Source organism: Schistocerca piceifrons, chromosome 7, assembly GCF_021461385.2.
Source record: "Schistocerca piceifrons isolate TAMUIC-IGC-003096 chromosome 7, iqSchPice1.1, whole genome shotgun sequence".
Lineage (NCBI taxonomy): Eukaryota > Metazoa > Arthropoda > Insecta > Orthoptera > Acrididae > Schistocerca > Schistocerca piceifrons.
In genome coordinates this window covers 148,643,301-148,659,046 of record NC_060144.1, presented here as the reverse complement: position 1 = coordinate 148,659,046, position 15,746 = coordinate 148,643,301, and the positions used below count along the sequence as shown (strand labels likewise).

Below are 15,746 nucleotides of genomic sequence, written 5' to 3'. Positions count from 1 at the left end.
TAAAAAAACATGGAAGGTCCTCAACGGGCTAAGAAGTGGTATTTCCGGATGCAAGATCAATTTGAAGAAATGGGGTTTCTCTCCAGGAGATTGTTAATGTGGCGAACAGCAAGATCATCAACACCTGCTCAACCGTACAAACCTCCCAGCCCCTTGCCCGATGGACGATCTGGTTATAGCCAATGATACAGCACTTCAAACGGCAGGAATTTTAAAGGTCATATGGAATTTAATCACGTACTTATATTGTTTGTAAACTGATGTCATACGGAATTTAATCATGTACTTATATTGTTTGTAAATTTCTGTCTATCGGCTATATATGTATGTTATGGACACGAGTAAATAAATGTAATGATGAGGGAAGAAACGTTTTTGGGCAAATAATTTTTACAAGGGATGCCATTATAGTGCGTTTATTTAAGAATCACCGAAAATGAACTTGTTCACACTGATCGTATGCCAACTATTAACTGTACGAGAGCATTGTCTACCGCATGACTGGATCGAAAGGCATGCTATCGACGACTGCCGACTATGGCGCACAGCCTGTAGCTTGATGGTATAATCGGTATAGTTCGTGTAAGACTGCACATCTTCGGTTATGCCAAAGTTATTCATTTATTCGTTAATACTCGTATTAACGTTTCCTGGCATTGTAAAATTACTGAAAGATACCATTTTTGACCTGTAGGCTCATCCTAATCTCTGAGTGACAAAGGCAACTTTGATTTATTAATTATTTGTTAGTGACATACAATTTTGAGTTTCACAACAAAATTAATTTTAATTTTGAAACCAGTGTCACAGAAACTGATGACGAATTTGTAAAATGTCAGGTTTAAGTAATAGTGGTGACGCCTGTTATCGATCTTGGTTGTATTTCATATTGTTCCTGCTTGTCTTGAGCAACTGTTTACAATTCTCTGTCGGTGGCATGGGTCAAAGTCTGCTTGGGTGTGCCCTTGCATGGCAAAACCACTCCCAGCACAGTCATTTCTCCGGGGTGTGTGTGTGTGATGAACCGTCTCTGCATGAGCCTCTTCATCATTTTACCATACCACAAAGCTTAATTTGTTCACTCTGGCACCTCAACTGTTGGTGCAAGTGGTCTAAAGTGATTTATTACCCTAGATGTAAAGAAAAAAAGGGAAAAGACAGAGCAGCTAGTGTGTTTGTGGTGGCCACTGTTATGGACTGGCAAGACAGCCAATCCACAGTGACGGGTAGCCGAAAGGCAAGCGTTTAAGCTCACGCAGGATGGCGTGAGGTCTGGAACAGGTCAGGGATATAAGACTAGCAAAAATAGTACGTATCTGTTGGAATACTTTACTTTAATCCATAATTGGTGAACATCGGTCTGACGGTACATGCATCACAAGATAAATAGCAATTGATATTGGCGCCTTGCTAGGTCGTAGCAAATGACGTAGCTGAAGGCTATGCTAACTATCGTCTCGGCAAATGAGAGCGTGATTTGTCAGTGAACCATCGCTAGCAAAGTCGGCTGTACAACTCGGGCGAGTGCTAGGAAGTCTCTCTAGACCTGCCGTGTGGCGGCGCTCGGTCTGCAATCACTGACAGTGGCGACACGCGGGTCCGATATATACCAACGGACCGCGGCCGATTTAAAGGCTACCACCTAGCAAGTGTGGTGTCTGGCGGTGACACCACAGCCACCGTATACTATCCACATTTAGTTTTAACATTCCATTAGGTTATTGGTACTTGTCGAAGCCCCATACGCATGTATGATACATTTAAGTGCCATATTTCCATGTTTCTATTCTTTCCTCTTCTTTTCCGATCAGTTGAATCTATGAATGAGTATTTGCAAGGATTTCAGTGGGGGGTCTAGTAGTCTGGCATTGTGTCAGAACAGACAACTGTAGGAAACTACTAAAGAGGTTTCTGTTTGCCTTGGACGAACCTTTTGCATATGGGGGTTCCTCTGGCCACTTCCGTAGGTACGGGGAGCGGTTTTCGTTGGAGAGCGAATGCTCGTGGAGTGTTCCGTGGAACGGAAGTATGCCTTTTCGATGAGAAGTTAGTGTTGTGTTTTATGTAAGTTTTTCAAAGCTAGTCAAAGTAAATGATTCCTTAAATAGTTCATAGTTTATTTTCAAGTGTCACAAATATTACTTGCTAATTTGCGAGTGTTAAATGCGTTAAAATCCAGGGACGGTATAGGCTATCGTTCAGTTGAACTGTTAATCAAACATGCGGGGCCGTGTTGAGCTATTTGTGATTCAATTCAGTTTGTTTATATTCTTTTTGCGAGAACATGTATATTGCGTATGATTTCCGTGATTTTATGTCTGAATTTCGTGCAGTTCGTCTCACTTGATAACTTTCTTTGTGCTCGCTTTTGTTTGTGAGGACCACATGGTCGTGATCTAGTGAGAAAGTCTACAGTGCCAAGGCCACTGTGATCTTCCGCTGTAGAATATCTGGTACAAATTTTATTCATTTATACCGCATGTTAAAATCAAGGGAACAGCCTCTCTTGTTACCCACGTGTCCTGTGGTGAAAGTTTTTAGTTCTTTTTCTTCCTGTTAGTCTCTCAAGTGCGTGTGAATGTAAGTGTTCGTGATTAAACGATCTTTTGATCATTCCTCTCCCATAGATCATAGACCTTGCAGGGGACTCCGAAGTAAAGTTCTAGATTTAATTAATATGTGACGTAATAGACTGAAGGCAACAGCAACCATCATATTATTCACTATACATATTCATGAGTGCAATTAATTTAACCGATATAATAAATGTTCTCTTACCAGAAATTTGTTTACGCTCTCACTGCTAAAATTCCACTCCATGCTTCATCCAGTTTCTTCTTCTTGGCTCTGAGCACTATGGGACTTAACATCTGTGGTCATCAGTCCCCTAGAACTTAGAACTACTTAAACCTAACTAACCTAAGGACATCACACACATCCATGCCCGAGGCAGGATTCGAACCTGCGACCGTAGCAGCCGCGCGGTTCCGGACAGAGCGCCTAGAACCGCTAGACCACCGCGGCCGGCTTCATCCAGCTCTGATGTACGGCACATCCTACTGCATTCCGTTTGCGCGACAGTTGAACTGAGGCCATATTTTACCTCCCCCCTCCCCCCCTCGCCCATATTCAGATTAATTCTAAAGATACCCCGTAATTTTAAAGGCACCTTTCACAATTACTTGATTCGCGCCAGAATAAATGTACTTTCTCTACATATCTCTTTTCTGACGTCATAGCGACTTCTGCATCGGCACTTCATCCCACTGGTTCTGAAAGTGCCAGACGGCCAACTGTCTCAGCTACCCAGCGCGGGAACCTACCGCTCGCTCCAGATCTGTACTTGCTACAGCTCTGATCCATTCACTTCACGTATATGAAATAGCAAAACTGGAAGTAAAGTTCAATTTGGTCTAATCTGCGAACAAGGGGTGCCCTACAAACTCTGTCGCTGAACATCAATGAGGTGTGGAGCCGACAGCTGTGTGAAACAAGCATATTGTGCCACATATACAACGTTTGCAATAGACGTGCGTTCAGTTGTGGTCCTTTACTTATTTTGCTACTTACACCAAATCAAACCGTAAGAAACTGCACAGTGATAAAAGCATGTGATTATGGTTGCAGATCGAGGAAAAGGCTTCTTGTCATAAGAAGAAGGTAGGAACTCGTGGGTAAGGAGAACTTACCTGCAGCTCCCGGTTAGCTACTAAACAGTTTTTTTTCTTGTATTCTTTTTTTCTCGTCGGTCTTTTGTGCCCCCTCTGTGCATACGCCCTTGTCGGGGCCTATCTCACCATACCCTCGGTATGACCCCGCACACACCCCTGAAGTGCATTTGCTGCATGAAGGCAATGGCCATTGACCACCTTCCGCCTTTGCGCACAGTCTGCTCCTGTAAAGCACTACTATGCAGAAGTGTCACTGACAATGCAAAGAAAGGCAGCTGTTTGTCTATCGATTTCCGTACACACATACCATTTCCACGTGTTATCCTCTATTGTCATACTGCCTTCTGGTCTTTAAACCTTTTATTGAAACCTAAGAACGAGTGGACTGTTTATCTCAACACTTTATAGTTATTACGATAGGAAAGCAGCAGTGCAAGCAAAGACGAGAAACTTTCGGGCCCACAGATGGACCATGCGTTGAAGAGTACATAACATGTTAGGGTACAAAGAAAGAAACTTGAAAATTAAGGCAACAACGTGCCTCAGTTTATAAGGAGACTTGGACGTTCCACGTTTTTGGAGGCAATCTTTCTGTTAGAAGAAGATTTGCAAACAAATGCGAGCCTACACTTTTGAGGAGAGATGATTAAAAAGAGATATCTTATATTGTATTTGAGTAATTAGAGAAAATATTTGGCTACTTAGGTCCTTCACGTGGATACTTCTAAACTTCCTTTCTTGTTAGAAGTTCACATGTTGAGAGACATGGCTGCAGTAAAATCACAAATCAAATCTTTATTGTCTCTCTACTTCTCGACGGACCATCAACTACCAACTCGTACAATGTAACGCGATGCTCGCTAACTTGTGACACATACTTTGAAGCGACAAAAGTCATGGGATAGCGATACCGTTGTAGGTGGTTGTAGCACCGTGTACACAAGGTATAGAAGGGCAGTGCATTGGCAGAGCTGTCATTTGCACCCACGTGGTTCATGTGTAACGGTTTACGACGTGATTGTGGCCGCGCGACGAGAATTAACGGACTTCGAACGCAGAATGGTAGTTGAAGCTAGACGCGTGGGACGTTCTGTTTTTGGAAATCTTTGGGGAATTCAATACTCCGAGAACCACTATGTCAAGAATGTGCCCTGAATGCCAAATTTCAGACATTACCTCTCACCATGGATAAAGCAGTAGGTGACGGCCTTCACTTAATGAATGAGATGGTTCAAATGGCTCTGAGCACTATGGGACTTAACTACTGTGGTCATCAGTCCCCTAGAACTTGGAACTACTTAAACCTAACTAACCTAAGGACATCACACACATCCATGCCCGAGGCAGGATTCGAACCTGTGACCGTAGCGGTCACGCGGTTCCAGACTGTAGCGCCTATAACCGCACGGCTACTACGGCCGGCTAAATGAATGAGAGCAGCGGCGTTTGTGTAAGACAACAAGCAACACTGCGTGGAATAACCGTAGAAATCAATGTGCGACGTACGACGGACGTATCCGGTAAGACAATGCGGCGAATTTGGCTTTAGTGGACTGTAGAAGTAGAGGACCGACGAGGTGTCTTTGCTAACAGCACGGCGTCGCCTGCAGCACCTTTACTGCGCTCGCGACGATGTCAGTTGGACCCTAGAGGACTGGAAAACCGTGGCCTGGTCAGATGAGCCCCGACTTCAGTTGGTAAGAGCTGATGGTAGGTTCAAGGCGTGGCGCAGACTCGTCGAAGCCATGGAGCCAAGTTGTAAAGAATTATGCGATCTAGTGGTGGCTCCGTAATAGTCTGGGTTGTGTTTACGTGGAAGGGACTGGGCCCTGTGGTCCAACTGAATCGATAACCGAATGGTAATGGTTATGTTCGGCTACGTGGAGACCATATGCTGCCATTCAGAGACTTCATATTCATCAACAACGATGAAATTTTTGTGGGTGACAATGCGCCCCGTCGCCAGGCCGCAATTGTTCGCGATTGATTTGAAGAACATTCTGGACAGTTCCAGCGAATGATATGGCCACCTAGATCGCCAGTCTTCAATTCCATCGAACATTAATGGGGCATAATCGAGAGATCAGTTCCTGCACAGCATGCTGCACCAGCATACCTTTAGAATTATGGTAGCCTATAGAGGCAGAACTGCGGAAGCAGTGTGAGGCAAACAAAGCCAAGCTCTGGAAAGCATCGAAGGGGAGTTAAAGAGGCTCCACAAGAAAATGCAGGAGAAGTTTTAGGTTTAAAAGAAAGGGTGAAAAGGGCAGGATGGTACGATAAAGATTGTAGAAAGGCAATGGAAGAGAGAGATGAGTGCAGGAAGAAAATGATAAACAGGACAACAAGATCTAATACACAAGAATTCATAAGAAAAGGAAAGAGGCAGATAGGATTTGCAGAAGAAAGAAACAAGAGTTAGAGAGGAGATGGATTACGGAGCTAGAAGACGAGTATAATGATCAAGAAGTAAGAAAATTCTACAAGAGAGTTCAGGAACTGAAGAAAGGCTTCCAACCACGTACAGTATTGTGCAGAGATAAAGAAGGAAATTTTATAGGAGGAGAAGAACAGGTCCTAGACCGATAGGCCGAATATTTTAGCGAGCTGCTGAATGTCACTACAGAAAGAGAAGTTCTGGAAGAAAATGAAACAGGGTGACCAAGGGTGGCAGAATGTTAGTCAGGATGAAAGACCTGGGCCTATACCAACAATAGAGGATGTTGGGAAGGCAATTAAAGGCCTAAGGAATAATAAGGCTCCAGGTAAAGACATCTGAGCAATGATGATCAAGGGTGGAGGTGAACATCTAACAAGATTGTTACATGAGCTGATAGTGGAAATATGGGAAAATGAAGAGATGCCAGGCCAGTGGAACACGGCCATTATATTCCCGATTCATAAGAAGAAGAACAAAGCAAACTGTGAAAGTTATCGCTTGGTGTACAAAGTATTAGCCAAAGTCATTGCTATGAGACTTGCACCAATTACAAAAGAAATACTCGGAGACTACCAGTGCGGTTTTAGACAGGGCAGATAAACAACTGACCAGATCTTCATTATAAGGCAAATAAAGGAATTATGTTATGCATATAATTCGGATGTACACTAGCTTTTTGTAGACTTCAAACGGACCTACGATAGTATTAAAAGGAGAAAGCTATATGACACCTTAATGGAGACGAAATTCCCAAGTAAATTTACGAGACTGTTACAAATGACCCTCACCAGCACAAAATGCGAGGTAAAAGTAGAATGAAAACTTTCTAAAGAATTTGAGGTCAACCAAGGGTTAAGACAGGGTGTTGTAGTATCCACGCTACTCTTCAACATAGTATCGGAGAGACTGATGCGAAGGGTGGAGATTGATAGCCGAGGTGGCACTCTGTTTAACTGTATGCACCAAAAAATAGCTCATACCGATGAGATGCGTATGCTGTCTAGAAGTTTGAAAGAAATGGAAGAATGGTTTGGCAGACTGGAAAAGGAGGCAGAACAGTTAGGTCTTAGAGTAAACAACACAAAAACACAGTACCTCTTTGCTTCTAGAAAAAATGTTGCTGTTAAAGAGAAATATATTAAGTTGAAGAGAGGCAATTATGTGAGAAGTTACAATAGCTGGGAGTGCTGATTACGGAGGACAGTAGAATAAGAGAAGAAATAAAATATAGGATTGCTGCCGGAAAAAGAGCTTACTGGGCTCTGATCATGATCCTTCAGTCACGTTGCCTGAGCAGAAAATCGAAGGTGACTGTCTATCGAACAGTCATAAGACCGGTGGCAATGTAGGGCTCAGAAACATGGACAATGACTGTAGCAGAAGAAGAGCTCTTGGGAAGATGGGGGAGGAAAATATTAAGAAAGATTATTGGAGCCGTGTGTGAGGCGGGGCAATGGAGGATAAGGAGAAACAAGGAATTGGAAAAACTGTATAGAAGCCCTGATTTGGCGAGTGAAATTAAGTGTAACATATTTAGATGGCTGGGCCAAGTAGAGCGAATGTCTGAGGATCGAGCTGTCAAAAAAGTTTACACAGGAAATCTAGGTGGCAAAAGAAACAAAAGAAGACACCGGAAACGATGGCTGGAGGATGTGGAAAATGATTTGAGAAAGATTGGAGTCAGGAGATACAGCAAACGATCAGAAAGTCGTCAGGATTGGGCTGTGATCATCAGAGAGGCCAAGGAGTAAGTAAGTAAGTTAGTATAGAGGCAGTATGGCACAACATTTCTGCACGGGACTTCCAAGAATTTACTGCACTATGCCGGGCAATAGGAATTCCGACAGATAATAGGGGTCTCCCAATACTCTCCTCACGTCAGTGTATACAAGGTTGGTTCCTTTCAGAGCATGCTGATGCAGTAACCCCAGAATTAGAAATTATATACAACTACTCGCACGACGAAAGACTGATACCAAAAGACTATAACGTTGTCCAAATTACACTAGTACTCAGACAAGGAAATATGGGTAATCCGATTAATTATTTTAATGGCTCTGAGCACTATGGGACTTAACATCTATGGTCATCAGTCCCCTAGAACTTAGAACTACTTAAACCTAACTAACCTAAGGACAGCACACAACACCCAGTCATCACGAGGCAGAGAAAATCCCTGACCCCGCCGGGAATCGAACCCGGGAGATTAATTATTGATCTATAGCACATGTATCGATCTGCAGTAGAATTTAGGAATATATACTGTGTTCGAATATTATGAACTGCCTCGAAGTTAACGGTCTATTGACACATAGCACAAATTTGGGAAATATCGCTATTGTGAATCATAACTATCTCTTTGTTCGCAAGGACTAATAAGTGCTACCGACAGGGAGATCTCAAATTGATTCCGTATTTCTAGATTTTTCAGGTGGTTTTTGACATCGTCCCTCACAAGAGACCTCTAATCAGATTGTGTGCCTACGGAATATCGCTTTAGTTGTGTGGCTGCATTCGTGATTTCCTGTTAGGAAGGTCACAGTCCGTAGTAATCGACTGTCAGTCGTCGAGTAAAACGTAAGTGGTCTGTACTGTTCCCCAAGGACGTGTTATACGCCCTCTGTTGCTCCTAATCTAAACAAACGATTTATCAGACAATCTGAGCAGTCCTCTTAGAATTTTTGCAGATGATGTCTCATTTACCGCCTCTTAAAGTCGTTTGGGGATCAAAAGCAATTGCAAAATGACCTATACACGACAGCTATTTGTGCGAAAGGTAGGAATTGTCTCTGAATAATGGGAAGTGAGAGGATATCCACGTGAGTACTGAAACAAATCCGTTAAAATTTGGTTACACGACAAGTCACACAAAGATGAAGGCTTTCAATGCAACGAAATAGCTAGAATTACAGCTACAAACAACTTAAATTGGAGCCAACACATGGATGATGTTGTGGGGAAGGAAAACAAAATACCACGTTTTATTGACGTAACACTTAGAAGCTGCAACATATCTACTAAGGAGACTCCCTGCACTACACTTATCCGCCCTCTGTTGCAGTACTGCTGTGGTGTATGGGATCTTTAACAGGCAGGATTGACGGAGGACTTCGAAGAAATCCAAAGAAGGGTGGCTTGTTTTGTATTAGCACGAGGTAAGGGAGAGGTTGTCACGGGTGTGATAAGCGTGATGGGGTGGAAATCATAAACACAAAGGAGTTTATCGCTGTGATGCGGTCTTTTCACGAAATTTCAATCACAAACTGTTTCCTCTGAACACGATAATATTTTACCGTCGTCAAGCTACGTAGAAACAAATGATCATAGTAATAATATAAGATAAATCAAAGGTCTTATGGAAAGATGGGGGTATATCGAAGAACTCTCTTTCAGGAAATAACAGTTATATTCCAGAGTCGTCATGCAGATGTAGATGTGGACGTTATCTTCTATTGTACGATTGTCTTCAGTTGTTTAAATTGCTTACTAAGACATGAGAATCAGTGGATTCTTTATTATAATTATTACGTTAGAAATCAAGTGGAAGTAACGAAAAGAAAGTTTCGGGTCCACAGATAATTATGCGGTGAACTGCACTTAAAATATAAGAGAACAAAGAAAGGAACAATAAATATAAGGTAACTGTGACGCTCAGTTTATGCAGTTTCTGGTGGCAGCCTTCCAGTTAGACGTAAATAAGCATATGAATGCGATCTTACACTTTTGAGTGGTGCTGTTTACAGTTGGTGTTTGACAGCAAGTAGAGGAAAGCTTTGGCTACGTAGGCTCTAAGTACGAAATACGCAAAGCTAATTTTGCTTTCCCCTTGCTTTTCAAAGGAAATCGGCAATGACGTATTTTGTTTTACTTGACTAATACAGTAACTCACCTGCTCTTACAGCGTACGGCGCAGCACACCAGCTGGCGACTCAGGGGGTTGCACCAAACCGTGATCGCACCTGCGCGGCGTATTGCCAACCAAGCGCTGGTACAGTGGCTAGCCTGAGTGTGATTAGGAGGTTTCCCACACTCGTTTGGGCAAATGATGTGCTCATCTCTAAATTCCTCTCAGAGAATATGATACGCAGAGGTTTATGATGCGATTACATGCGGAACAAAGTTTATATGATTCACAGGTGACACACACCACTTACGGCAGACATCCGGCCACAGAATTAAATTACATAAAATTTGCAGTATACTAAAAAGCGGACCCCGTACTAGAAGGGAAATTGATAGGGAAAAGATGAAGAAATGAACTTTCCGTTCCTTACTCTGTTGGGAAAGAAGCAGAAACACGGTTTTTGTGATAATTTACGGTCATGAATTTAGATACACACCATTTAGAAGCGTATTTAGTTTCACTTATTGTGCAACTGTCTTTTTCCCACACACCATGTAGATGTTATTTGCCACCATTAGTAGCGTAGAAACCATTTAAGAGCCTACAGTATGTCAAAAACATATTCCCTACTTGACACTTTGATTTACATAAAACTCCGCCCGGTTTCAGTAAAGGTGTATTCTGTTCTAAAAAGTAAGGCTAATGAATAATACACATAAGTAATCAAGACAAATCAAAGGAATCATTGGAGCACTAGTGTACTGAAGGCAACAAGTAACACTGAAATTTGTTGTAAGTTGTGAATTAGTGGGCGTCTCAAAGTGTGAAGGACAAATTTTCGATTTTATGGTGTGTCTTCCTACATTATTTATGTTCCTTTTATTCTTAACTTTGACTGTAGCCAAAAAAGTACAAAATTACTTACATGCTACGTGCGGTTTATAAGGACTGAATGTGACTACGTCTTCATAACCTCCCATTTTCACGATAGCAAACAGTCATCAAATATCACGGCAACTGAGATATGTAAAATACCGATTATACGGGAAAGAACATCATTGGAGAAGCAAGGCATAGTTGGACCACTGGAGAAAAAGCATTTCCAAATATGGAGCCCTCACAGATGGAAAACGTCACGTATGTAACACGAGAACTATAATTATTAAGGTAGCTTATGCAAAATTTTCTACTTTTACCGAGTTTTATAGTACGAGATGGAGTTAATTAACATTTAATACATATTACAAATTAGTGCAACCTGATAGTTTTCATAGTTATTGTTTTAAACTTATTAATTTCAATTTAGCACAGACATGAGGTAATGTCGTCAAATACTTTTATAATCGATTCAGAATTGAAGACCTAAGGCATCTCAGATTCCGATATATGTAAATAATGGAGGTGTGGTTTGACTCTTCGCTTTTTCTTTGTCGTCGATACTCACAAAAGCATGTAAGGCTTAGCAAATCTGGAAATCGTACCAATTACCGAACACAGAAAGAAGTTCTATATTTGGTGGTATAAACCTAACGTATTTGAAAGTGTGGCATTGCGATTTATTGCTCTTACGTTTCCAAAGAAGTAATGTGTAGGCGACCACGTTATAGAGCAGTCCACTAATTCTTGATCGACGCTCGGCAGACACCTGTTCAAATTCTTGGAAAAATAAAAAATCTTGGTGAAATGTGAATGAAACTACAGACATTAATAAAGTTATGATAATAAACTTACTCGGATTTTTTATGACGGTCTTAACTTTTTTACCTCATTCTCTCTTCCTTATCGCACAGTAATTACATCAACAGATTAATAGAGATGATGAAACAAAAGTACTTCCAGCTCTGTTTGCGAGTTTCTCGGAAATCGATGAAACTAATCCCCACCAAACAAAAAGTCAATAGCGTGAACATAGAAAGTACACACCTGTAGATTTCGCCAGTGTTATTGTGAAACAGCTATTAAAACAATGCAGAAAAGTACAAAACGTTTTGAATGAAAAAACACGCGACACTGATTTTATGTTCCACAATATTTACTACCTTAAAAGCCCGTTTTCGGCTGTTACGCCATCATAGGGCACAAAAATAAATATGTGTAGCTGTAAACGTGTCTCTGAATCTGACGACAGCTTAACAAAAATAATTTGTAAAATAACAACCACTGTACAATACTGCGTCGTTGTCGTGTGTTTTTTCATTCATAATGCATAAAATATTCTGCCAGAAACGAACGGAACAGACGGTTAATGCCACCGTGGAATAATTTGAGGGAGATGATATAAACCCTTTCATGATGTCTTGTTATAGATACAATATCTTGTATCACTCAAGATTTGTATAGTATGTACATATTACTCTTAACGTATTTTATGTTCTTAATTGTGTAGTAAAAATGAGAGACCTTTTGTTCCCTTCTTCTTTTGGTTTTCTATAGTAACATTCAAGGAATGCACAGATGAACCAGGAAAATATTCCATTTAAATTATTAGACTTTCAAGGCATCTTAATCATACAACTAAGCGTTATAGCTACTCTAATCGTTTACAAAAATCTGACCGCACGTTTTGACCTTGACCTAACGCCACATTACATATTTTCACTACGGTTTGTGTTCTTGGAAAAAAACTGTTCCATAATATGTATGTGGAGAGGAAAGCAAAGGTATTTTGATGGTTAGTACCGTTAATGTCATACTAAACGACCGCTCACTGTACCTCAGAAAAGACTGATTGGTGCCCTGTCGCTGTAAGTCAGTGTGAGTCATATCGAGGTTATTAGTCACACACGTAAAATAATCAGTACCTTATGTAAGCAAATATGCGAGGCGTACGTACGGTTTTGTTTGGTGGTACAGCGTGAAGTCGCTGAAAGTAACATAAAGGTAACAGAAGTATCACATAACTAGCCACCAAGCTTCTCTAGCCCACGATGTGTTTCAGTTTCTTCTGGAGAGACTGCAGCAAGTAATGACTGTGTGGTCAAAACATAGCACTAATGTCGAACGCAGGGCTCTTCAGTATAAATGTACTGATCAAATCATATAAGACGGCAGCAATTTCAACTTTCGCCTGAGGTATGCCGGTGAATTAAAATCCGATATTGTAAAGTTAAGGTGGGTGAGGCTTCTGAAACGATTAACAAGTGTTGGGCTTAGTGAGTAGTTATCGACGTGTTTTTGCTCTTTTGGCGAAGTAACGTAAGCTGGCGGGAGCAGCCTTTATGAATGCGGTTTCACATGAATGCATGAAGGCGGTTGACCGCAGCAGCGAACTACTTACCAGAAGCTCTGGAAGCGAGGCGTGGTGCGAAGGACCAGCGTACCACTGCGACGAGGCTGGTTTATTTAACAGTAGGTGGGAGTGGCGAGGAATTGGGACACCCCGGGCCTGAAGAAGAGGGAGGGTAGGGGGAGAGGTCCGGTGAGCGACTGAGGAAGGGGTCCGTGGTGGGGAGGGGGAGCCACAGTGCAAGCCAAAAGACTCGTTTTCCGATTGGCCGGCCTGCGAACGTGCGTCAGAGGCGGTGCCACCGCCGGCGGCCGCGCCGCGCCGCGCACGCGACGTGACTGATAGAGGCGGCACCACCACGCCACCAACACCGCCCGCCACCACCGCGGCACCAACACCAGCGCAACGCCGGCCTGCCAATCAAGCTTTTTAATTGAACCGCGCCGGTCTTGGCGGGGAAGCCTACCGCACAGAGACGGCTAATGCGTGCGTGGGCGGCTGGCTGCCTACCCACCGATGCCCACCCGCATACGTAAGTCCGTCATCCCACGCTACTACCCACGGGGTGCAGCCCTCGTCCTTGTTTGTTTCGTGACGTCACATCTGCAGACGATCAGGCAAGGTCTTATCTGGACGCGGAAGAGAGAGGTATTTTTGCCAAATAAGTACATGTAGAACAGTAAAACTACCGTAAGCTACCGTAGACTATCGTAAGAAAGCGTAGACCGCGGTAATTTTCCTTGTAGGTTTGGTCAGTTAAGATCGTAACCGTATTACCGGTATATTAGGTGTGTTGCATATCTGTCTTTCCGGACTAGGCTAGAAAACTGAGGTGGTGAACTATCTAGAAACTGAGTTTGAATATACAGCGTGGTCCATTGATCGTGACCGGGCCAAACATCTCACGATAAAGCGTCTAACGAATAACTACAAAGGACGAAACTTGTCAAGCTTGAAGGGGCAAACCAGATGGCGCTATGGTTGGGCCGCTAGATGGCGCTGCCATAGGTCAAACGGATATCAACTATGTTGTTTTAAATAGGAACCCCCATTTTTTGTTACATATTCGTGTAGTACGTAAAGAAATATGAATGTTTTGTTGGACCACTTTTTTCGCTTTGTGATAGATGACACTGTAATAGTCACAAACATATGGCTAAAAATTTTAGACGAACAGTTGGTAAAGGTAGGTTTTTTAAATTTTAAATACAGAACGTAGCTACGTTTGAACATTTTATTTCATTTGTTCCAATGTGATACATGTACCTTTGAGAACGCATGCTGTTACAGCGTGATTACCTGTAAATACAACATTATTGCAATAAATGCTCAAAATGATGTCCGTCAACCTCAATGCATTTGGCAATATGTGTAACGACATTCCTCACAACAGCGAGTAGTTCGCCTTCCGTAATGTTCGCACCTGCATTTACAATGCACTGACGCATGTTGTCAGGCGTTGTCGGTGGATCACGACAGCAAATATCCTTCAACTTTCCCCACAGAAAGAAATCCGGGGACGTCAGATCCGGTGAACGTGCGGGCCATAGTATGGTGCTTCGACGACCAATCCACCTGTCATGAAATATGCTATTTAGTGCCGCTTCAACCGCACGCCAGCTATGTGCCGGACATCCATCATGTTGGAAGTACAGGGTGATTCAAAAAAAAAACCACAACTTTAGGAATTTAAAACTCTGCAACGACAAAAGGCAGAGCTAAGCACTATCTGTCGGCGATTAAGGGAGCTATAAAGTTTCATTTAGTTGTACATCTGTTCGCTTGAGGCGCTGTTGACTAGGCGTCAGCGTCAGTTGATGATAAGATGGCGACCGCGCAACAGAAAGCTTTTTGTGTTATTGAGTATGGCAGAAGTGAATCGACGACAGCTGTTCAGCGTGCATTTCGAACGAAGTGTGGTGTTAAACCTCCTGATAGGTGGTGTATTAAACGTTGGTATAAACAGTTTACAGAGAATGGGTGTTTGTGCAAAGGGAAAAGTTCTGGACGGCCGAGAACGAGTGATGAAAATGTAGCACGCATCCAGCAAGCATTTGTTCGCAGCCCAGGAAAATCGACTCGCAGAGCTAGCAGAGAGCTGCAAATTCCATAATCAACTGTATGGAGAGTCCTACGAAAAAGGTTAGTTATGAAACCTTATCGTCTGAAATTGGTTCAAGCACTGTCTGCAGCTGATAAGATTAAAAGAATCGATTTCTGTGATTTTATCCTTGCTCAAATGGAAACAGATGAATCTTTCGTTTCAAAGATTGTGTTTAGTGATGAAGTAACTTTCCACACTAACGGGAAAGTCAACCGTCACAATGTCTGTATATGGGGCACTGAGAATCCGCGGGAAACAACTCAGTATGAACGTGACTCGCCTAAGGTAAACGTTTTCTGTGCCATTTCAGCCAATAACGTTTTTGGTCCCTTTTTCTTCGAAGGTCCTACTGTAACTGGACTACAGTATCTGGAGATGTTAGAGAATTGGCTGTTCCCTCAGCTCGAACAAGAAGCACGACAATTCATATTTCAGCAGGATGGAGCGCCACCACATTGGCA

At 42.4% G+C, this 15,746-nt stretch overlaps 1 protein-coding gene across 2 annotated transcripts in view; it reads right to left on the bottom strand.

Annotated features, from left to right (window-relative positions):
• Positions 1-15,746, bottom strand: part of LOC124804929 (neuroendocrine convertase 1-like) — a 499,313-nt gene that overhangs the window by 398,502 nt on the left and 85,065 nt on the right. The window contains exon 1 of one of the 2 annotated variants that reach the window (XM_047265305.1): positions 13,233-13,329. The exons of the other annotated variant lie outside the window; for it this stretch is intronic. The gene's annotated coding sequence lies outside the window, so the exon portion shown is untranslated. Of the gene's footprint in view, positions 1-13,232; positions 13,330-15,746 lie in introns of those variants that run through there. 2 annotated transcript variants of the gene reach the window in all.